General features: G+C 43.7%; 1 protein-coding gene across 5 annotated transcripts in view; it reads right to left on the minus strand.

Moving 5' to 3' along the window:
* The window catches only part of ATXN1 (ataxin 1), a 433,753-nt gene that overhangs the window by 65,704 nt on the left and 343,768 nt on the right, over window positions 1–24,281 (minus strand). The window lies entirely within an intron of this gene.

The following is a 24,281-nucleotide window of genomic DNA, read 5'->3' on the forward strand; positions in this document are numbered from 1 at the left end:
GGCTGTGCTATATACTACGTGGCCAGTGTTAGATAATATGTGGGCTGTGTTATGTACTGCGTAGCCTGTGCTATATATTACGTGGCCACTGTAATATACTATGTACTGCGTGGCCTGTGTTATATACTATGTCGCCTGTGTTATATACTGCAAGGCTGCTATATACTGCGTGGGCTGTATTATATACTATTTGGGCTGTGTTATATACTGCGTGGCCTGTATTAATGCATCGGGTATTCTACAATATGTATGTATGTATGTATATAGCAGCCACATAGTATATAGCACAGGCCACGTAGTATTTGTCTGCTATATACTACATGGCTCCTATATACTATGTGGCCTGTGATATATACTATGTGGCTGCTATATACATGCATACATATTCTAGAATACCCAATGCGTTAGAATCGGGCCACCATCTAGTAGATATATAACTGGTAGACTGTAGGGAAAGTTAGTTCAGTTCCTGACAGAGCTCCAGACAGGAGTTCTGTGAGTTCCAGACCAGAGTCTGAGGAGGATGGAAGGTTAAAGGAGCTGTGCATGCCCTCAGAGCTGCAGCTCCCAGAAATAGACATTGAAAGGCAAAATTGTATTGCAGTGAGCATGAAGGAAGTCCAAGCAAAGGAGAGGATACCAGAAGGGGACCCCGCACAGGCTGTCTCCTTCTGAGGCACAAAACCCCAGTAGCTGGAACGCCGAGGGAGCTGCGCCTTATTTCAGAGACCGGCAGGACAGCTAATTGCAGGTAACCTGTCCGCACTTACACCCAGGAGGCACGGTGACACCTACAGAGCCGGGGATATCTAAGAGACCGTATAAACAGGCTCAAGACACCAGTCATATGGGTATTGTCCTTTCCTATATGGGGGACAGAGAGAATGAAACACCACATTTGTGAGACCCTTATGTGAAGCCATAGGCAGTAAGGGACTACACCTCTGCTGCGCAAGGGAAGGCTACTGATTTCCACCTGGATAAGGGAACTCTGGACTTACCTCCAAACCGGCCGTACTCTGCCTGCCCTGTGGTCTGGTGCCCTGGACTGTGGGTGCTGAAGTCTTCAGTAAAGGTAAAGAGACTGCAACCTTGTGTCCTCGTTCTTCCCTGCGCCTCACACCATCCACCGTCTACACACCGGGAAGCCCTGGGGACATACTTCACCTGTGAGAAGGTATACCATATAGCTGCCATAACATGACCCCTGTGGACCCCTTAAAGCAGCGTCGGTCACCCTGACTGAATACCACAGGTGGCGTCACAAACATAAACTTTCTCCCTTTAAAGATCCCTTTTACACAGACGTCCCAGGGCCACGGACTGAGTCAGCCACCGTTACATCCCCTTGTGAACCGCAGGACCCGGTACTGAGTACCCCTTGCCTTGACGGGGCGCTCCAGAAGCTCTGTCGCTCACTAAGCAACGCGCGGCAATATGACCCTACATTTATTATGCTCTGTGGTCTGAGAGGATCTACCGTACTTGTTGTCTGGGGAATTAGACTGATCAATTGATCTACTCGTATTTCTCTCAGTTCTCCATATTGAGCGACATCACTGCAAAGTTAACTTACAAAATTATGAGAAACTCATTTCCTTTATGAGTGCGCTCCATGCATGATACAGGAGTTTATATAATAGCATTGTCTGTGAATGAACTGAGTTTCTCACCTTTCTTTCACAGTAACAATAAACAACAAAAGAGTATAAACTCGCAGGCATTCATGTTGGAAATCTACCCATGAATACGAGACTACATAATAGTTTTATTTTTACAAAAAGAATGATTTTTTTGCTACTGTAATTTACTGATGTATCACTCAACAGACTGCTACAGAAAGATATGTAGTAGCCAAATATATGGGAAGCCAACAATAATAAGACAGGCATAAATACCCTGATCCTCATAGCTTAATTATTATTCCCATGTCAGCCTTTCATGGCTAATACGAGAATAATTCCATCACGGCGCCGACGACAGGAGATGGGACTACGGAAATGGCCAAGAATGGCTGAGATATTTCTGTAGCTCCCATAAAAAATAATATTGCTCATTATACTACATTTTTCCCTTAACTTCAAATCATTTCTATTAAGAAATCTGGAAAAACCATAGTATTGATAAAGTAGGTAGAGTATATTGTGATATTGTATCAGGCTAGGTTCAAAACCTCTGCTAGAAGGTTCATTTGCAAGGTCTGTGATTTTTCCTGAAAGAAAAAGCTCAGCAAGCATTTCCTTGTGAAAATGACAGTGTGATCCCTCTGTTGCCATTTGTGTCCATCATATGATGGATCCATTTCCTGTAGAAGTTTCGTTTTTCTGTTCATGCAAAAAACAGAATCCAAAAAAATAGATTCCAGCATACTTTTCATTATATGATTTGCTGTGTCTGGAAATCCCTTTAATGAAAAACCTTATATCACATGTCTACATATGGAAGAGGTGGTATGACTATATAAATGCTTGTTCTCCTATAAAAATAAAACCCTGTTAATAGATTTGTTGTGCCAGTAATGAGAAATGTAGTGTAGAAGCCATATGTAAATCAGGCTAGAAGAGCATTGGGGGTACGTCAATGCACTTGGATGAAGCAGTCCATGCCCACTAACACGCCTCCTGTGCACTTCTAGACTGATTTACATATGGCTTCTTTGCTAAATTTCTCAGAGCAAAACAACTCTCTAGAAGAAAAAATTACATTGTTATCAAGAGACAAGCACCTATACAACCCTACCATATTTCAAAACATGTTGACATATTCCCTTTAAGGCATCACAATATTGCAACATACAAATTGAGCATTATTTTGACCTTGAAGTTCTTATGGTATGTTTCCACGTTCTGTATATGCAGCACTTTGGATGCAGCTCCGCCCAAAGCGCTGCCGGCTTTTGTATGCGCGGTGATTCCGCATGTATAGATTGAACACATGCGGAATCACCGCACCCTATACATAGACTGTGTTAGTTATCTTGCAGAGACTGAGTGTCTCCACGAGAAAAATAGACATGCTGCGGTCTATAAAGACGCGCCACATGTCCGGTTGCGCAGGTCTACCACCTGCGTTATTGAATGCATAGCGGAGATGGGATTTCATAAAATCCCTCCACTATGCTGTAACATCTGGACACTGCGGATTGGATGCTCTGGCTGTACGCAGCATCCAATCCGCAGCACTTCCTGACCGTGAAAACATACCCTCAAGGTTGGGGCTGGCCCAAATAAAAGTCCTCCATCATCTGCTGAGGTGTAGTAAGGCGATAGAAATGTTTTTTTCCTATTAGTTAGGGACTAGAATTATATTTTTCATATGGTAGTGTTGTTATAATGTTCTTCTACTTTCATCTGTACTCATGCAAAAAACATGAGCACACAACATACCCCTCAGAAAGGCAGCAAATACTGTAGCAAGCTGGTTAGACGGATTAAAAAAACAAAAAATTGAAGCAGCACTCCAAATATAGTGAAAATTATAGGACTTTAGTGGCCCATGAGGTGACATTTTGGTTCATAGTGCAAACCTTTCTTAAGTGATAATTTGCACTATTTTTGGAGTGATGCTTCAATTTTTTGCTTCTACTATTCAGATTAGGATTATGCATGGGAAGCTTTGCTCCCCCATTTGCTCTTTTTTGATATACAGTCGTGGTTGAAAGTGTTTTCACCCTTGAAATTGTTCCAGAAAATGAATTATTTTTCCCAGAAACTTATTGCAATTGCACTTTTTGTTATGCACATGTTTATTTCCTTTGTGTGCAATGGAACAACACAAAAAAACTGAGAAAAAGGCAAATTGGACATAATTTGACACAAAACCCCCAAAATGTGCCAGACAAAATTGTTGGCACCCCAAGCTGAGTAGTAGAGAGTTACAATAGTCCAGACGAGAATGAATAAGAGAAACAGTAAGAGTTGTTGCAGAGTCGAAAGTAAGAAAAGGTTGAATTCTAGAAATGTTTTTGAGATGCACATAACAAGAGCGAGCCAGTGATCAGATGTGGGGGGAGAATGAAAGCTCGGAATCAAGTATGACCCCAAGGCAGTGGGTATGTTGCTTTGGAGTAATGGTGGAACCACACACGAAGATGGCAGTGTAAGGCAAAGGTAGGTAAATAGAGGGAGAAAACACGAGGAGTTCAGTTTTTGACAGGTTCAGTTTCAGATAGAGGGAGGACATGATGTTAGAGACAGTGGTAAGACTATCACTGGTGTTTTCTAAAAAGGCATGCATGATATAAGGAACAGAAGTTTATATTGGGTGTCTTCAGCATAGGGATGGTACTGGAACCCAAATCTACTGATTGTTTGTCCAATAGGGGCGGTGTACAAAGAGAAGAGGAGGGGACCCAGGACTGATCCTTGAGGAACCCCAACAGTAAGGGGAACATGAGAGGAGGAGGAACCAGCAAAAGATACAGTGAAAGAGCGGCCAGAAAGATAGGAGGAGATCCAGGAGAGAACGGTGTCCTTAAGGTCAATGGAGTGGAGCATAGTGAGGAGGAGCTGATGATCCACAGTGTCGAATCCAAGAGAATTAGCATGGAGCAGTGACCATTGGATTTAGCTGTTAGTAGATCATTAGAGACTTTAGTGAAGGCAGTTTCAGTAGAGTGTAAATAGCGGAAATCAGATTGAAGAGGGTCAAGAAGAGAGTTATCTGAGAGATAGCGGATAAGACGGTAGTGGACCAGGCATTCAAGGAGTTTAGAGATGAAGGGAAGATTAGAGACAGGTCTATAGTTAGCGGCACAGTTTTGGTCGAGGGATGGTTTTTTAAGTAATGGATGTATGATGGCATGCTTAAATGAGGAGGGAAAGACACCGAAAGAGAGTGAGGTTGAATATTTTTGTTAGGTGAGAGGTGACAGCAGGGGAAAGGGACTGGAGGAGATGTGACTGAATGGGGTCACTGGTGCAAGCGGTCGGGCGAGAAGAAGCAAGGAGCCTGATTACTTCTTCTGTGACTGGTTAAAAGTCAATCACTTCTGTGACAGGTTCAAAGTCAATCGCTTCCTATAACCATCAACAAGCTTCTTCCACCTCTCAACTGTAATCTTGGACCACTCTTGATTAGCAAACTGCTCCAGGTTTCTCATATTTGAAGGGTATCTTCCCCCAACAGCAATTTTAAGATTTCTCCACAAGTGTTCAATGGATTTAAATGTGGACTCATTGCTGGTCACTTAAGAACTATGCAGCGCTTTGTTTCCATCCATTTCTGGTGGCTTCTTAAAGTATGTTTTGGGTAATTGTCCTGCTGCAAGCCAGCTTTCTGACACTGGGCACTACATTGCGACCCAAAATCCTTTGGTAATCTTTAGATTTCATGATGCCTTGAACACATTCAAGGCACCGAGTGCCATAGGCAGCAAATTTGAACCTCCACCATATTTGACTGTAGGTACTGTGTTCTTTTCTTTGTAACATTTTCAGTAAACAGTAGAATGATGTGCTTTGACAAAAAGCTCTTTCTTTGTCTCATCTGACCACAAGATTTTGGCTTACTCATGTACATTTTGGCAAACTGCAGTCTAGCTTTCTTATATCTCTGGGTCTCCTGCCATAGCGTTTCATTTCATTCAAATGGTGATGGATAGCTCGCACTGACACTGATGCACCCTGAACCTGCAGGACAGCTTGAATTTCTTTGGAACTTGATTGGGGCTGCTTATCCACTATCTGGACCAGAGGTGTCAAACTGCATTCCTCGAGGGCTGCAAACAGGACATGTTTTCAGGATTTCCTTATGTTGCACAGGTGATAATTTAATCACCTGCACAGAATGATTCCATCACCTGTGCAATACTAAGGAAATCCTGAAAACATGACCTGTTTGCAGCCCTCGAGGAATGCAGTTTGACACCTCTGATCTGGACTATCCTGTGTTGCAACCTTTCATCAATTTTTCTCTGCCTTCCACATTCAGAGAGATTAGCAACAGTGCCATGGGTTGTACATTTTTTTAATAGGTTGTGCATGGTGAACAATGGAACATCAAGATCTCAGGATATGAACTTGGAATCTAGAGATTGTTGATATTTTTCAACAATTTCGATCTCAAGACTTCAGACAGTTCTCTCCTCCTCTTTCTGTTCTTCATGCTTAGAGTGGCACACACAGACATAGATTGCAATGATTGAGTCAACTTCTCCCCTTTTTATCTGGTTTCAGGTGAGATTTAATTGCCCATATCTGTTACTTGCCACAAGTGAGTTTGAACAAGCATCACATGTTGGAAGCAAAGTTGTTTACACACAATTTTGGAAAGATGACAACAATTTTGTCCAGCTCATTTTGGGGGTTTTGTGTGAAATTATGTCCAATTTGCCTTTTCTTCCTGTTTTTTTTTCCAATACATACGAAGTACATAAACATGTGTATAAGAAAACATATGTAGCTGCAATAATTTTCTGGGCGAAATACTTCATTTTCTGAAACAGTTTCAAGGGTGCCAAAACTTTTGGCCATGACAGTATAGCTGGTGCTGCTCTTTATCCCCTTTTCTAGATAGATAGATAGATAGATAGATAGATAGATAGATAGATAGATAGATAGATAGATAGATAGATAGATAGATCTGCATGTGTGAGATCTTTTGATTTCATATGTAGATTCTCCAAAATTCTCAAAATACAGAAGTAGATAATCCAGTTTCTGCTACAGCTATTTTTAGTTTATCGCATTCATTGCGCAAACATCCAGATCATAAAACAGAAGAAATCCATAATATAATGTGTATATTTTATGGAGGTACCAAACTTGAAAACTGCCATACAGAAATAAAAACCCGCAGTGGAAAGTGTGCACTTCGAAAACCAGGATCTATCACTGAAATTCAGAATATTCAGTATGTCAAGACACAAAAGTCATACAATAAAATGAACTGTAAGAGAAACATGAATCTATGGCAGACATAATGAGCGGAATAAAACACTTAACACCCTTTAATTAGCTGTTCTGCTGCGAGAGAGCTAATGACTTTGGACACTGGCCATTCATCAACATTGTCATCACTGTTGGAAATGTATGCACAAGGCATAATTATATGGGCACTGGCACAAGGCTTGTATTTCAATTTAGCTTGTATGTAATGAGCTCAAAGGGAACCTGTTACGTGAAAAAATGCAAATAACCTGCAGATATGGGGTTATTCTGCAGGTTAATAGCATGCTGAACCTGTTGGCGCCAACACTTGGATTCCTGCTGTGGGGTGGAAATGAGCATTGTTCCCCCAGGCAGCATTCACATTCAGTCACAGTGGCGGCACCGGTGCTGGTTCAGTCATCACTCTGCATATAGAGAGCAGCGGCGGTAACCACTCCCCCGCAGCAGGCTCAGCATTAGAGCCTGCGCCAGTGTGGGATGTCAGTATGTTATTTTTATTTTACAAAGGGGACTACTTCATTTAAAAAGTTTTCCAGATAGTGGACAACCTTTTAAGATATTTGGTCATGTGAATGTTTTCTACCGTAGATTGTTTATTCTTATTATCTACACATGCCTTTTATACCTGACGATATACAGCTGTAGCTTATTGAACAAAACTCCACAGAATTGCTACATGTCTCCTAAATGATAGTTTAAAGGCTATGTCCACATTGGCTTCCATTTTTGTTCTACATGTGTGTAAAAAAATCTTCATTAAAAAAAAGTCTCTTATGCAGATCTTTGTGTCTCCATGGTAACAAGCAACATACGCTACCTGGGTAGTTTGACCCCACAGTTATCCCCCTTTCTATTGAGTCAAATCAGTTAGTTAGAAAAATAATTAAATATGTACACCTTCATTAACCCTTGTTGATAAGCTTTTATCTGTGGAATAAGCTTTTTCTCGCTGAATATCTCCAACAAATGGATATATATGCATCAGGTCCACTAGAGTAGGAGTTATTCTTGGGGTCTCAAGTTTTGGACCCACATGTCACGATCCAATTTTGGCTTTGTGGCAGATCTGGTTGCCTCAGTTTAAGACCTTTTTTCCTTTCTGGTCATCGGGGGTTAATGCAGTTTCCCCCCCCCCCCGGTGGCCGCTGATGTTATTGCATTGCTGCTGGGTCGGCTGATGTTTGTGGTGACTACTCCCTCCATCCTTTAAGAGGTCACCTGGTTCATCAGCTGACTGTCGGTGTTAGTTCATTCTTCAGCGACCAAGCCCGGAGTATGAGCTAGCTGGGAACTGTTGTTCTACAGCTGTGTCCGTTGTATCTGGTGTTTCTTCCTGCTGTGCTGTGCCTTGCAGCATTAAGCCAAGTGTGGTTTTCCTTTTCCTTGTCTGTATACTCTGTTATGGTGATATTTATACTCTGGTGCAGTCCACCTCTCTTGGGGGGAGAGGGGGTCACTGATAGGGCCTGCACAGGAGACAGGGATACGCTGGCGGCACAGGCCTCCTAACCTTCATAGGTACCCCGAGATAAGGGAAAGCCAGGGCCCCTTATAGTGGCAGGGACAGGTGCGGGTTCCAGTTCGCCGTCCTGCCCCTTTATTGCCATAAACGGCGTGACACCACCTCTGTTATGGCCAAATACCCATACAGAGTGACCCACTGTGATTTTCACCCACAGGCATGAATATACTTGGAGCAGGCACTGCACAAGCAGAGTATAGTCAGTTGATGTCTTGAGTCAGTTACAAGTGTCATCTTGACAAATCCACCTACAAAACCCTAGGAAAAAACTTAGAGAAGGGCTTTATGACTAGATGATAAGTCCTAGATTTTCTTCTGTATTTATGCAGAAAGGTAGGATATATACAATATACACGGAGAGTTAGATGACTACTATATATTCATCTGAAGTATCTGGTCATCTTATGATGTGACTGAGTAAACCAATCATTAAGAAGGCAAACTGCCGAAAGTATGGAGTAGTCTAACAAGCAGCAGCCAGAGACCTTCAAAAAGCCAATCTAGCTGACATTACTTATGGTTTCTTGGACATGTGCTTACTTTGCAGCTCCGTTGGGTTCACTCCTTCGTCTAGATTTTGTTTTCTAACAGATTGCCTGTTCGAAATGTTACATCCTAGATTAGCCTTCTCATATAACACCTTCCTTGATATGAAAGAAATCCATCTTAACTGCTGTGTTTTGCAGTTGTTCAGCCAGACAGTCATTAAGAAATTCCCCAGTTGCAGGCTAATTATAAGCAAATGAAAACTCAGATTCCATACTTGGGCTAGTGCCGAGCTGCACATTCTTGCTCTTAGATATTCAAGACTATTCAAATACTTCTTGAAAATAAATGGATTATAGGACGGAACAGTGGATTAACCAAAACTCTGAAAATAAAGAATGTATTAGTCACCAAAAGGTTAATGTGGTGCTTTTTTTTGTTCTTTCTTTATATTTGTTGTTTGTATTTGTCTTTCCATGTCTTTCTTTTTCTTTTCATTCAATCTTCCCTTCACTTCCTTCCTTCCTATTTCTTTTTTCATCTTTTTATTTTCCCTCTCTCGTCTTTCTTTCTTGAAGGAGGGCATCATAGTGGTGGTTTCTACATTCATGACCCCTTTTCCTGTGAACTGGACAAAGTGCCACTCTGTACGAGCAGCTCCTTTTGTGGTGAACTTAAAAGGGTTTTCCACTACTAGGACAACCCCTTCTTAAACTAAAGGTTTGGCTCTGATAACATAATAAAGCCTGTACTCCCCTGCCATGCTGGTGCCGTTCCGACAGTGTCAGCACTCGCTGTCCCGAGGGCTGTGATGCGGTGTTGTGAAACGTGACACCTGCGCTCAATCAGCGCTGGCTTCACTGTCTCCGCCTTCGGACAAACTGAACATGAAGACGAAGTTCCGGATGAGCTGCAGCCCTGGCTTCGTCTTCATGTTCAGTTTGTCCGTAGGTGGAGACAGTGACGCCAGCTCTGATTGGGCACTGGCATCACGTGTCACAACACCATATCACAGCGTCAGATAGAGTGAGTGCCGACATCGCGGGAACGGCGCCGGCACGGGAGGTGAGTATAGGTTTTATTATTTTATCAGGAGAGAACATTTAGCTTAAGAACGGGTTGTCCTGATAGTGGACAGCCCCTTTAAGTTGTTTCTTTTTCCATCTGAATGTCCACTGGCTAATGCGTTTTTTGTTCCTTTATATCTTTCTTTTCTTATTTCTCTTTCTATGTCTCTCTTTATCCTTTCATCTGTCTTTCATTCTTTTTCTTCCTTCCTATTTCTTTTTTCCATCTCTTTATTTTCCCTCTATTTATTTCTATTTCTTTTTTCCATCTCTTTATTTTCCCTCTATTTATTTCTATTTCTTTTTTCCATCTCTTTACTTTCCCTTCTTTTTCTTTCTTTCTTTCTTTCTTTCTTTCTTTCTTTCTTTCTTTCTTTCTTTCTTTCTTTCTTTCTTTCTTTCTTTCTTTCTTTCATTCTTTCTTTCTTTCTTTCTTTCCTTCCTTCTTTCTCTCTATAGAGAGGACCTCATAGAGGTGGTGCCCACATTTAAAACCCTTTTTGTGTTAACCAGAAAGAGTGCCACACTGTACGAGCAGCTCCCATCCTGGTGAAATTAAGTTGTTCTTCTTTTATATCTGAATATCTACTGTCTATTACTACAATTGGACACGCAAATTTAGCTGGTTTCTTTAAATTCCAAAAGTGCGACGAGGGGAATAACAGCTGTTCACCCTGCCAGTCATGTTTTAAAATGGGTTGATAATGTCTGTGGACACTGGCATAGGGTGCTCTATTGGCTTGGGGGTCCTTATAAAAGGGCTTGTTTCTTCCTCCTCCTGCCATGGTGGGTGCTATGCTATTCCTCCTGCCCTCACTCTAAAACCTAATTTATAAGTTTGAAGTGTGCAAGTAGTTGGTTGTTGTTGATGATATCCCCCCTTCATTCTCTTTGGCTTTTACAAATATGCTTTTTAAACGTGTTGCAAATTTTAGCAGAATTGATGGCTGATGTTACAGCCTAGCCGCGTTTGTAATTGGGGTTATGGCCCTCCGTATGGCAAAATGTATTTCCTGCCATAAATTCTAAGAATATTGGTAGTCACTAAAGTGTTCCTTGTTCATATAAAGGTCTGGGTATTGAATCAAGTTACTTCAGTGTAGGACTTTCAAGTTGCGTCTTGTTACATCCCATAATTCACAGCCATATTTATATATGCTGCTGTGCATTGCAAGTGTGTGAAGAACCTATCACATGAGAACGTCCTCCGCAGCCGGTCTCCATTCCGGCCCAGTTGCACAGATGTTTTTCTCCTAGTCATATTTCATGACAGTTGGAAGTGCGAGGGAAGAGCTGTTTGATACATAAAGAAAAAGTGCACTGTGGACACAGACACAATGATTAACCTCTGCCTGCTGCGGATAAATCTCATCTGTTTCGCATTTGTTCTTCCCCGTCATCACCGTTTATTTTTCTGTTCACAGTGAATCAAAGAATGGAAGAGTTGGAAGGGACCTCCTGGGTCACCTGGCCCAATCCCCGGCTCAAAGCACATCTATATATTACAGGTTGTTTATTTTTTACCTGGATCAACTGTAGTTTTACTGAAACCATTTAATTGCTTATCAAATTTACCAGAAAAAAAAATGAAAAATTAATAATTTAGTGGTGTAATGGAAGAAAGAGCAATTCATTCAGCCATTGTTTCTTATACCCTGTGTTTACTTTGTGATCACAATGAAAGGGTCTGATAGGATGTCCGCCTCTCAGCCTAACCACTTAGATGCCATTGTTGGTATTTACCGCAGTATTTAAATTTATTTTCTCGCCAGTCTTTGGCCACCTAATCTACGAACAACATAATGCACAGACAGAAAACCTGATTCCAGCGATGTGTCACTTACTGGGCTACTTGTGATAGTTTTCATAAAATCACTGTTTTATCAGCAGGAGATTATCACTGGAGGACTAGTAAACCTGCTGCCGTGTAGTCCTCCATATTCATGAGCTCTGTATAACCCCACCCCCACCTCTGATTGGTGGCTTTCTGTTTATGTACAGAGAAAGCTGCCAATCAGTGGTGTGGGTAGGGTTACACAAAGCTCAGCGTTCAGAGAACTGGTTGATCTGCAGCAGAGAGACCTGTGATTGCCTACTGATCATGAGAGGGTGGGTTTTCCTGTGTGAACAAAGCATAAAGCAATACATTAATACACTTATTTGCAGCAGCTCCATAAATTGAAGACCAAAGGACTGCCCGATGAAGTTGTGAGTTGTTTAAATCAAACCAATCTGCGGGCAGCATATATCAGCCACGGCGCTGTATGGTGTCATATAGGCATGTTTGCCGGAGACCGAGACCGCGCTGTAGACTAGTCGGACAGGTCGGACAGCTCCCCGGTGGCTTTTAAAGTATGTTTTTCTCTGAAATGCAGCAGCTTTTGATTGAGAGTCAAACATGCCTGACTGAGATAATACAGCAAGTGCTGGATACACACTGACCACAGATTGGTCCTATAAAAGTAAAATAATTGTTAAGCAATGATTATACAAGGTGTTGCCTTAAATAAAAAAATAAAACCATTATTTGATGGTGGCCGCACAATGCTAATCTAATAGGTTGTAGCTACTTTAGTGATCGTTAAGTTGAGTTAAGTAATAATAAAGGCATGAAAATTGGAGTAACACCGGTAAAACACAAACTATAATGATTTCATATATATAAATATGTATATATATACACACAGTATACTGTCAGTCTGCTTGTTTAGTCTATTTTTTCAGGTGAAGTTCACTGATTCTCCAGCAGAGGGAGGCAATTTCATACCAAGCAAAGAATGAAACGATGTTCGAGTATTGCTCCTTACAATGCATAAAAACTCCTCAAAAGGGTCGCTAACTTGATTTTTTAAATTTTCCTGAAACGTAAAAAAAATCACAGACAGCCAACATTTTTTTTGTTACGGACACATTGGCAAACCATAATAAATCATTACAATTTTAAGTGATACTGCCCATAATTCTGATATGAATACATGCAACCACTGTGAACTCTACACTGACGATTATTAGAGCCATAATAATCTGTACAAGACTCTCCAGCTTCAACAAAATCATGAACAGAACCATTTTTTTTTATAGAAAGAGGAATTACAGACTGTCCGAGATTTTTTGGAAATCTGCCCAAAAAGGAGACTAAGTGTGGGACATATTTAACAACATTATAATCACAAATATTTAACCCCTTCCTGCAAATGGGTGTAATGGTACATCCAGATTGCGAGTAATCTCCCGCAATTGGGAGTACAGTTACATCTGATGGATGAGAAAGGCAAAGGAACTGTGCCCGTGCCAAGCGCAGTAATGTAGACAGCAGAGATCCTGTTGCATGTGCTGATACCGGACATTGTGCTGATTTCAGCACTTTAAAGGGAATCTGTCAGTAGGATCAACCCTCCTGAGCCGCCTATATGGGCATGTAAGTCATAGGAAACTGAATAAATTGATACCTTGATATCTGTGATCTGAGGTCTTATTCCAGAGAAATCCACGGTTTTCTTTTAAGTAAATGAGATGTTCAGAACTATGGGAGGGGCATTGATCTGTATGAGACTCCACCTCCAGAGATTATTTTAAATAAAAGGGGAGTCATAATTTTTGTTCAGCATCCTATGTCCTACATGACCATAGAGATGGCTCAGCAGAGTTGATCTTACTGACAAAATAAGGGAAATAGCTCCTTTTTTAAGCCCATTGACACCCCATAAGTGCTTTGCCAGGGTGCCAATGGGTACCGGAGTCCTATCAATGGCCTCTGTGGCTGCCATATCCCTCCAGGGGTCTAACTGTCAGTCAAACACAGACTGATAGCGTATTATCAATTTGATATAATGATAACATACTCAAGTCCCTTTATGAGACCGATAAACATTGCAAAAAGAAAAAAAGTATTTTCAAGGGTTATAAAAAATAAAAAACTTAGAATCACAGTTTTAATAGTAAAAAAAATGGTTTATCTGCTAACAAAAATTACCCCCGTAAAACATCACAAATTGGGTTTAGCCACGCATGTAACGATCTGTATTATAAAGCTATATAACTTTTCCTCCCATATGATGAAAGTCATTACAAATATGAAAAACTATTCCCTAATTGCAATTTTTGTTCATTTTGGCTAAAATAAATAAATATATAAATGATAAAAAGTGGTCAAAAATTCTTAGGCTAAGTGCATACGTTGAGTATTTGCTTTGTTTCTGCATCCCTCGGCATGAAAAACGCTGCGGAAAAAACACGTTTTGCCACTTTTTTGGTGCGTTTTTGCTGCATTTTTGTATGCGTTTTTGCATGTGTTTTTGTACTAAAATTAATGATTTTTTTTAGCTAAATAAAGATATTTTAAAAAAAGTTTTGTGATGAAATTTCTTGGTTCAACATCACCTTTTTCATGCTGATGCAGTAGTAGGGCTTGGTGTCAGCAGCTGTCATTGACACCAAGCTCTAGGCTTAGTAATGAAAATATGTCAGCCCGACACCTTCTTTCCTAAGCCGACAAGTACACAAACACACACATTGTCAGCAGCCTATGTAGGAGCATTAACAGAATGATCCTACATAGGCTGTAACCAGACAGTAACTGTTAATTTTAAAGAAAAAAAAATGAAAAAAAAATGCGTGGGCTCGCCAGCAGAGGTCAAGCCGATGACTGAGGGCAGATGTTAATATTCTGGGAAGGAGCCAATAGCCATAAAGGTTCCCAAGATATTAATATCAGCTCATAGCTGTTTGCTTAGACTTTACTGGGGGATCCCAGAAAAAAATTGACATAGGTCCCCCCTATAAAATGTAACCAGAAAATCCTAGGCAGGCAGCTGTGGGCTGATATTAATAGCTTAGGAAGGGGCCATGGATATTGGCCCCTCCCAGACTAAAATCATTGGCTCTCAGCCACCCCAGAAAAGGTGCATCTATAACATGCGCCAAATCTGGCACTTATCCTCACTCTTCCCACTTGCCCTTTAGTGGTGGCAAGTGGGGTTCATATTTGTGGGGTTGATGTCACCTTTGTATTGTCAGGTGACATCAAGCCCACAGGTTAGTAATGGAGAGGCCTCTATAAGACACCTATCCATTACTAACCCCATAGTGATAGTGTATAAAAACACAGACACCCAGTATAAAGTCCTCTATTTGAAATAATGACACAGACTCCTTAATAATCTTAATTAAACCATACTGACTGAACACCTAATTCACCACCGCCAATGTCTCCTGCAACAAAAATAAAATAATACACCACAATATTCCTCACCTGCCCTCCGAGAAGATAATCCATAATGTCCCACGACGATCCTGATAACTTTGAGAGCAGTCACATCAGTGATGTGACTACTATCAAAGACAGCCGATGATACACTGACAGGAGGTAATCACTCCCGCAGTGTATCACTGAGCTGCCATGAGAGAGTTCACCCGAGTTCATCAGCTGATCAGCTCTGGTGATCTCTGTTGTGAATTCTGTTGTCGAGCTCCCTCCTGTGGTCGTGAATGGTACTTCGGCGAGTTCTGTCTATGGGCTCCCTCTGGTGGCTATGAGTGAAGCTGCGGCTTCTGAGGTTCCTTACACAGGTGACGTGGTTTGTTCTTTGGTTGGCTGTTCTATTTAACTCCTCTCAGATCATTACTCCAGGCCAGCTGTCAATGTTTTAGCATTGGTTCAGTTCGCTCCTGGATCTGTCTGGTGTCCTGTCTTCTCCTGCAGAAGCTAAGTTCCTGATTATTATTTTTGCTCATTGTTTCTTGTCCAGCTGGTTATCATGATTTTGTCTTGCTAGCTGGAAGCTCTGGGATGCAGAGTGGCCCCGCCACACCGTGAGTCGGTGCGCAGGTCTTTTTTGCACACTCTGCGTGGTCTTTAATCGGTTTTTGTGCTGATCGCAAAGTTACCTTTCCTATCCTCTGTCTATTTAGTAAGTCTGGCCTCCCTTTGCTGAACCTGTCTCATTTCTGAGTTTGTGACTTTCATCTTTACTCACAGTCAATATATGTGGGGGGCTTCCTTTACCTTTGGGGAATTTCTCTGAGGCAAGGTAGGCTTTATTTTCCATCTCTAGGGCTAGATAGTTCTTAGGCTGTGACGAGGCGCCTAGGGTCTGGTCAGGAGCGCTCCACGGCTATTTCTAGTGTGTGTGATAGGATTAGGGCTTGCGGTCAGCAGAGTTCCCACATCCCAGAGCTCGTCCTGTATGAGGTTTAACTATCAGGTCATTCCGGGTGCTCCTAACCACCAGGTCATAACAGTTGGGGAAAAAATGAAACCCAAAAATGAAACCTTCTGAACTCCAGAGAGACACTTTTTCCCCTTCTACTATCGAGATGGACCCTGTTAAAGTTCAGGCCATTTACGATTGGACTCAGCCGACATCTGTGAAAAGCTTGCAGAAGTTCCTGGGCTTTGCTAATTTTTATCGTTGCATCATCGCTAATTTTTCCAGGATTGCTAAACCGTTGACTGATTTGACCAAGAAAGGTGCTGATGTGGTCAATTGGTCCTCTGCGGCTGTAGAGGCTTTTCAGGAGTTGAAGCGACGTTTTGCTTCTGCCCCTGTGTTGTGCCAGCCAGATGTTTCGCTCCCTTTTCAGGTTGAGGTTGATGCTTCGGAAATTGGAGCAGGGGCTGTTTTGTCGCAAAGAAGTTCTGATGGCTCAGTGATGAAACCCTGTGCCTTCTTTTCTAGAAAAATCTCGCCTGCTGAGCGCAATTATGATGTGGGCAATCGGGAGTTGTTGGCCATGAAGTGGGCATTAGAGGAGTGGCGACATTGGCTTGAAGGAGCTAAACATCGCGTGGTGGTCTTGACGGATCACAAGAATTTAACTTATCTCGAGTCTGCCAAACGGTTGAATCCTAGACAGGCTCGATGGTCGCTCTTTTTCTCCCGTTTTGATTTTGTGCTTTCATACCTTCCGGGATCTAAGAAAGTGAAGGCTGACGCCCTGTCAAGGAGTTTTGTGCCTGACTCTCCGGGTGTTCCGGAGCCGGCGGGTATTCTTAAAGAAGGGGTAATTTTGTCTGCCATTTCCCCTGATTTGCGGCGTGTGTTGCAAAAGTTTCAGGCTGATAGACCTGACCGTTGTCCTATGGAGAAACTGTTTGTCCCTGATAGATGGACTAGTAGAGTTATCTCTGAGATTCATTGTTCAGTGTTGGCTGGTCATCCTGGAATCTTTGGTACCAGAGATTTGGTGGCTAGATCCTTTTGGTGGCCTTCATTGTCACGGGATGTGCGTTCATTTGTGCAGTCCTGTGGGACTTGTGCTCGGGCTAAGCCCTGCTGTTCTCGTGCCAGTGGGTTGCTTTTGCCCTTGCCGATCCCGAAGAGGCCCTGGACACATATTTCTATGGATTTTATTTCAGATCTCCCTGTTTCTCAAAGGATGTCGGTCATTTGGGTGGTTTGTGATCGCTTCTCTAAGATGGTCCATTTGGTACCCTTATCTAAATTCCCTTCCTCCTCTGATTTGGTGCCATTGTTTTTCCAGCATGTGGTTCGTTTGCATGGCATTCCAGAGAACATCGTTTCGGACAGAAGTTCCCAGTTTGTTTCGAGGTTTTGGCGGTCCTTTTGCGCTAAGATGGGCATTGATTTGTCTTTTTCTTCGGCTTTCCATCCTCAGACTAATGGCCAAACCGAACGAATTAATCAGACTTTGGAGACATATCTGAGATGCTTTGTTTCTGCTGATCAGGATGATTGGGTGTCCTTCTTGCCTTTGGCTGAGTTCGCCCTCAATAATCGGGCCAGCTCGGCTACTTTAGTTTCTCCTTTTTTCTGTAATTCTGGTTTCCATCCTCGTTTCTCTTCAGGGCAGGTTGAGCCTTCGGACTGTTCTGGTGTGGATGCGGTGGTGGACAGGTTGCAGCAGATTTGGACTCATGTGCTGGACAATTTGACATTGTCCCAGGAGAAGGCTCAACGTTTCGCTAACCGCCGACGTTGTGTTGGTCCCTGACTTCGTGTTGGGGATTTGGTTTGGTTGTCATCTCGTCACGTTCCTATGAAGGTTTCCTCTCCTAAGTTTAAGCCTCGTTTCATTGGGCCTTATAAGATTTCTGAAGTTCTTAATCCTGTGTCATTTCGTTTGGACCTTCCAGCTTCTTTTGCCATCCATAATGTGTTCCATAGGTCGTTGTTGCGGAGATACGTGGCGCCTATGGTTCCCTCCGTTGATCCCCCTGCCCCGGTGTTGGTTGAGGGGGAGTTGGAGTATGTGGTGGAGAAGATTTTGGATTCTCGTGTTTCAAGACGGAAACTTCAGTACCTGGTCAAGTGGAAGGGTTATGGTCAGGAAGATAATTCCTGGGTTTTTGCCTCTGATGTTCATGCTGCCGATCTTGTTCGTGCCTTTCATCTGGCTCATCCTGATTGGCCTGGGGGCTCTGGTGAGGGTTCGGTGACCCCTCCTCAAGGGGGGGTACTGTTGTGAATTCTGTTGTCGAGCTCTCTCCTGTGGTCGTGAATGGTACTTCGGCGAGTTCTGTCTATGGGCTCCCTCTGGTGGCTATGAGTGAAGCTGCGGCTTCTGAGGTTCCTTACACAGGTGACGTGGTTTGTTCTTTGGTTGGCTGTTCTATTTAACTCCTCTCAGATCGTTACTCCAGGCCAGCTGTCAATGTTTTAGCATTGGTTCAGTTCGCTCCTGGATCTGTCTGGTGTCCTGTCTTCTCCTGCAGAAGCTAAGTTCCTGATTATTATTTTTGCTCATTGTTTCTTGTCCAGCTAGTTATCATGATTTTGTCTTGCTAGCTGGAAGCTCTGGGATGCAGAGTGGCCCCGCCGCACCGTGAGTCGGTGCGCAGGTCTTTTTTGCACACTCTGCGTGGTCTTTAATCGGTTTTTGTGCTGATAGCAAAGTTACCTTTCCTATCCTCTGTCTATTTAGTAAGTCTGGCCTCCCTTTGCTGAACCTGTCTCATTTCTGAGTTTGTGACTTTCATCTTTACTCACAGTCAATATATGTGGGGGGCTTCCTTTACCTTTGGGGAATTTCTCTGAGGCAAGGTAGGCTTTATTTTCCATCTCTAGGGCTAGATAGTTCTTAGGCTGTGACGAGGCGCCTAGGGTCTGGTCAGGAGCACTCCACGGCTATTTCTAGTGTGTGTGATAGGATTAGGGCTTGCAGTCAGCAGAGTTCCCACATCCCAGAGCTCGTCCTGTATGAGGTTTAACTATCAGGTCATTCCGGGTGCTCCTAACCACCAGGTCATAACAGATCTTCCTTACGGCACCACTGCTGCGTGGGAAAGTTCTAACGCAGCGGTGCTGTAAGTGAGAGCACCGGAGCTGATGAACTCCGATGAACTCTCATGGCAGCTCCGTGATACACTGCGGAAGCTATTACCTCCTGATGTGACTGTCCCACAGCGATCTCACCTGTAGAACACTCGGATTACCATGATTACGGCAAACAGGTGAGTATATGTTAGTTTATTATTTTACATTATTTCTAGCAGACGAGGGCATCGGGGATTGGGCATTAATGTGAGTATAATGGGTTTTTATTTTTATTTGAATGGGTATGTAATTTTACTTTTTTTTGTTTTTAACTGTGAGCGCAGGCACTGGCAGATTAGACTATGTCTCCCATCAGTGGCACCTGCTGTCACTGTTATCAGTGACAGCAGACGTAGCTCAATGGGAGCAGTAGTCTCATTGGTCCACGCCAGTCACAGCTGTGGGGTCATGCTGACATCTGCCAGGATGATCCCGCAGCGCTGTGACCGACAGTACCAGTGGTATCGTTACCTCAAGTGACAGTCACAACTGCGGGGTCACGCTGACATCTGCCAGCATGACCCGCAGCACTTTGACGGCTGTGCTTCTTCTCCCATTATCCACCTGTCAGCATCTGGCATCACCGACGCTGACAGTGGGCGCGATGAAGTCACCACCCGCAACCTGCTGTCAGAAGAGGAGCGAGAGGTCGGAGCACCGCTGGAAAAAGGAGAAAGAGAGGTGAGTATTTATTTTTTGTTTTTTATGGGGGCTGCCTTATACTTCAGGATCTGCCTACAGAGGCTGCCTTATACTTCAGGATCTGCCTGTAGGGGGGCTGCTTTATACTTCAGGAACTGCCTATAGTGGTGCTGCCTTATACTTCAGGATCTGCCTATATAAGTGCTGCCTTATACTTCAAAATCTGCCTATGGGGTACTGCCTTTTAATACAGGGTTTGCCTATGGAGTGCTGCCTTTTACTAGAGTCTGCCTATGGGGTGCTGCCCTATACTACAGGATCTGCCTATCTACGTATGGGGTGCTGCCTTTTAATAGAGTCTGCTTATGGGGGCTGCCTTATACTACAGTGTCTGCCTATATGGGTGCTGCCTTATACTTCACAATCTGCATATGGGGTGCTGCCTTATACTACAGGATCTGCCTATGGGGTGCTGCCTTATACTACAGGGTCTGCCAATGGGGTGCTGTCTTATACTACAGGGTCTGCCTGTGGGGATGCTGTCTTGTGCTATAGAGTTTACCTATGGGTGCTGCCTTGTGCTATAGAGTAGGCCTATGAGGAGTGCATTATACTATATGGAGTCAGCAGTGGCTCAGGATTGGGGTATCAGGTGCAGTAATAGGGACACATACGGCAGCAGCAGCTCAGTATTGGGGTATCAGGGGCAGTAATAAGGTCACATACAGCAGCAGCGGCTCAGTATCGGGGTATCAGGTGCAGTAATATGGACACATACTGCAGCAGCGGTTCAGTATTGGGGTATCAGGTGCACTAATAGGGACACATATGGCAGCAGCGGCTCAGTATTGGGATATCAGCAGGGTGAGTAGTTTGTGCAGGTTGGGAATAGATGGTCATGGGGCTGGAATATGAGAAGTGACATATGTCTTTGTTGTGTTCTCTGCAGACGAGTCCTGGCTGGAAGAAGTTGTCATGTCGGTCGGTGCCAGATGGAAAAGACGGGAAAAGTGACGATTCCATCATAAAGAACATCAATGGTAAGACATTATCTGTAACAGTGCTGTGATCTCTTATATGTTCTGTAGCACTGGTATCTACCACTAACCATATGGAGGTAATATCCATGTTGGTCGTTATATAGAGAACTTCAGTAGCATCGCAGTCATCTGTTGAGGTTCTCCTCCACTATTAGAGGGCACGTCACGGAATTGTAATAAAGGTTACCTGGTTAGGGGCCCACTCAGAAGCTTCGCCCCCCCTGAACCAAAACCCTAGCTACGCCTCTGTTTCCACCATAATTTGAAAAATAAATCTTGCCAAATCAGACAAGGTGATTTTCTGGATTTGTTTTCTCATTTTGAACTCTCATAGTTGTGGTCTACCTATGATGTCCATTACAGGCCTCTCTCATTTTTTAAGTGGGTGAACTTGCACAATTGGTTGCTGACTAAATACTTTTTTCCCCACTGTATCTTCCAATACATGAAGAGGTAAAGCAAAATTTCCTGCTACATATGCTCACAGGTCTTAACATTCTATGACAGGTTTCTGTTAGTATAACAATGTGGTAGCCATTTTAATTCTATAAAAACTACCTTTCTCGACAAAATGATTGTGATTTGCTATTTAAAAGTGCTGTATTTATGGAGATATTGATAATTACATTTCATTTATTTTTTTCCTATTTTCAGAGAACCAATTTTATAACATTGAACCAAATGTAGTTTTCATTTAATTATAGCATAATAGCATAATGCCAATATAATAGTGCCACTTATCTCTCTCCCTGTATTGAAAGAAAAATATAATAAGTAAGACCATTTAATTGGAATGAGTATGGATCGCTGCCTCTGATCAAAAAGCAACTGTACAGTACTTACAGTCTGTCCATGAGATCATGGATGCTTGGCAACTCTGATAATGGAGTTAAAGGGGCTGAGCCACAGACATAATGTAATACCTATCCACAGCGTAAGGCTCTTGCAGTCAGTTCTATACATTTTGCATGGAGCAACATAGCAGCGCGCTCAATCACCACTTCACTAAAGTGGGGGCTCAAGGCCACTGATCTTGTAAGTCACAAAAAAATCATAGTTTACATTTACTTTTATGTCTATGGGGATGACAAATATATGACTTTTTGGCATAACTCATGGGTTATAGATAGACATTTTTTAAGTTGAAGATAATTGGATTATTAATATTTTCCCAATAAAATAGAAAACTATAGATGTACAGTATCTACTATATAATTGTCTAAGGGTCACTTCCATCTGTCTGTCTGTCTGTCTTTCTGTCTGTCTGTAATGGAAATCCCAAGTTGCTGATTGGTCGTGGCTGTTTTGCCGCAACCAATCAGCGACAGGCTTAGTCCGGCCGTGTAACATATGGACCTCGGAATTCTGGGAGTTGTAGTTTGCTTACCCTCATAGGCCATGTAGTATTCTGCATTTTAACTACATTTCCCAGAGGCAGGGAGTACAGTGCGCAGAGAAAACAGAGAAGTGTCTGTATGGCTGCTATAGCGCAATAATGGTCTCCCTCTATGTCGCGGCCGTTTATGGTGGTCTTTGGTGGCTGGCACTGAGGTAACTGGGCAGCGGAGTCCCGGAATAAGCCCCTGAAGCAGTGGACCCTCATCGTGCACCCACTGAGCAGCCTGCAGGTGAAGCTGCCGTGTAACGTGCGGCTGAGACCCCAAGACCCGCTCACCTATCCGGACGTGGACCGAGTGTTTGTCATGGTGAGCGGGAGTCTTCCCTTCTCCCTGCAGAAGACACTGAGGCTCTGTATCTGTACTGCAGGTCTCTGCTGCGACCCAGTGTCTGAGCTAAGGCTGAAAACACAGCGAGGCTCAGACTCCAGGAGGTCCAAGTGGCTGATGGGCGAGGGCAGGGTACGGTGTGCAGGGTATGATGGGCAAAGTTCGGTGTGCAGGGTACGGTGGGAAAGGTATGGTGGGCAAGGTGCGGTGTGCAGTGTATGATGTGCAGGGTACGGTGGGCAAGGTGCGGTGAGAAAGGTACAGTGTGCAGGGTATGGTGGGCAGGGTATGGTGTGCAGGGTACGGTGGGAAAGGTACGGTTGGCAAGGTGCTGTGTGCAGGGTACAGTGGGAAAGGTACGGTGGGCAAGGTGCTGTGTGCAGGGTATGGTGTGCAGGGTACGATGGGCAAGGTGCGGTGGGCAAGGTACGGTGTGCAGGGTACAGTGGGAAAGGTACGGTTGGCAAGGTGCTTTGTGCAGGGTACGGTGGGAAAGGTACGGTGGGCAACTTGCTGTGTGCAGGGTATGGTGTACGATGGGCAAGGTGTGGGCAAGGAACGGTGTGCAGGGTACGGTGGGCAAGGTACGGTGTGCAGGGTATGGTGGGCAAGGTACGGTGGGCAAGGTGCTGTGTGTAGGGTATGGTATACAGGGTATGGTGTGCAGGGTACGGTGATCAAGGTGCGGTGGGCAAGGTACGGTGTGCAGGGTACGGTGGGCAAGGTGCGCTGGGCAGGGTATGGTGTGCAGGGTACAGTGGGAAAGGTACGGTTGGCAAGGTGCTGTGTGCAGGGTACAGTGGGAAAGGTACGGTGGGCAAGGTACTGTGTGCAGGGTACGGTGGGCGAGGTACGGTGTGCAGGGTATGGTGGGCAAGGTACGGTGGGCAAGGTGCTGTGTGTAGGGTATGGTATACAGGGTATGGTGTGCAGGGTACGGTGATCAAGGTGTGGTGGGCAAGGAACGGTGTGCAGGGTACGGTGGGCAAGGTACGGTGTGCAGGGTATGGTGGGCAAGGTACGGTGGGCAAGGTGCTGTGTGTAGGGTATGGTATACAGGGTATGGTGTGCAGGGTACGGTGATCAAGGTGCGGTGGGCAAGGTACGGTGTGCAGGGTACGGTGGGTAGGATATGGTGTGCAAGGTATGGTGGGAAAAGTTCCAGTGGGCAAGGTGCTGTGTGCAGGGTATGGTGTGTAGGGTACGATGGGCAAGAGTAGGAACAAGGCAGAGTAGCCCTCAAGCAATCCCAGTATATGTTAAATAACCAGGTATATACATATCAAGTACATCATATCCAGTGAATAATAGTATACACATCAACAGGTACAAATTTCCATAGTAATTAATGCAATATTGCAAATAGGGTCCATATACCTATGTGTATGCGTAAATATAGCTCAACCGCAACCCCCAGGAAGAAGCTACGGTGCGAAACGCGCGTCAGGGTTTTCCTCTCTCCAGCGATCCCTTCATCCACAGGTATTCACGCCTAGTGTCTTATTATACCTATAGCTCGTTCCTCTGCCATATGTCCTGTTGCACTAGCTTCATACTTGCACATGCATACTGCCACTTTAGTCTATAGTGCACTGACACTTTTGCAGTCTCCCTTCTTGTAGTGCTGCCTTC

Source organism: Ranitomeya imitator, chromosome 6 (assembly GCF_032444005.1).
Source record: "Ranitomeya imitator isolate aRanImi1 chromosome 6, aRanImi1.pri, whole genome shotgun sequence".
Lineage (NCBI taxonomy): Eukaryota > Metazoa > Chordata > Amphibia > Anura > Dendrobatidae > Ranitomeya > Ranitomeya imitator.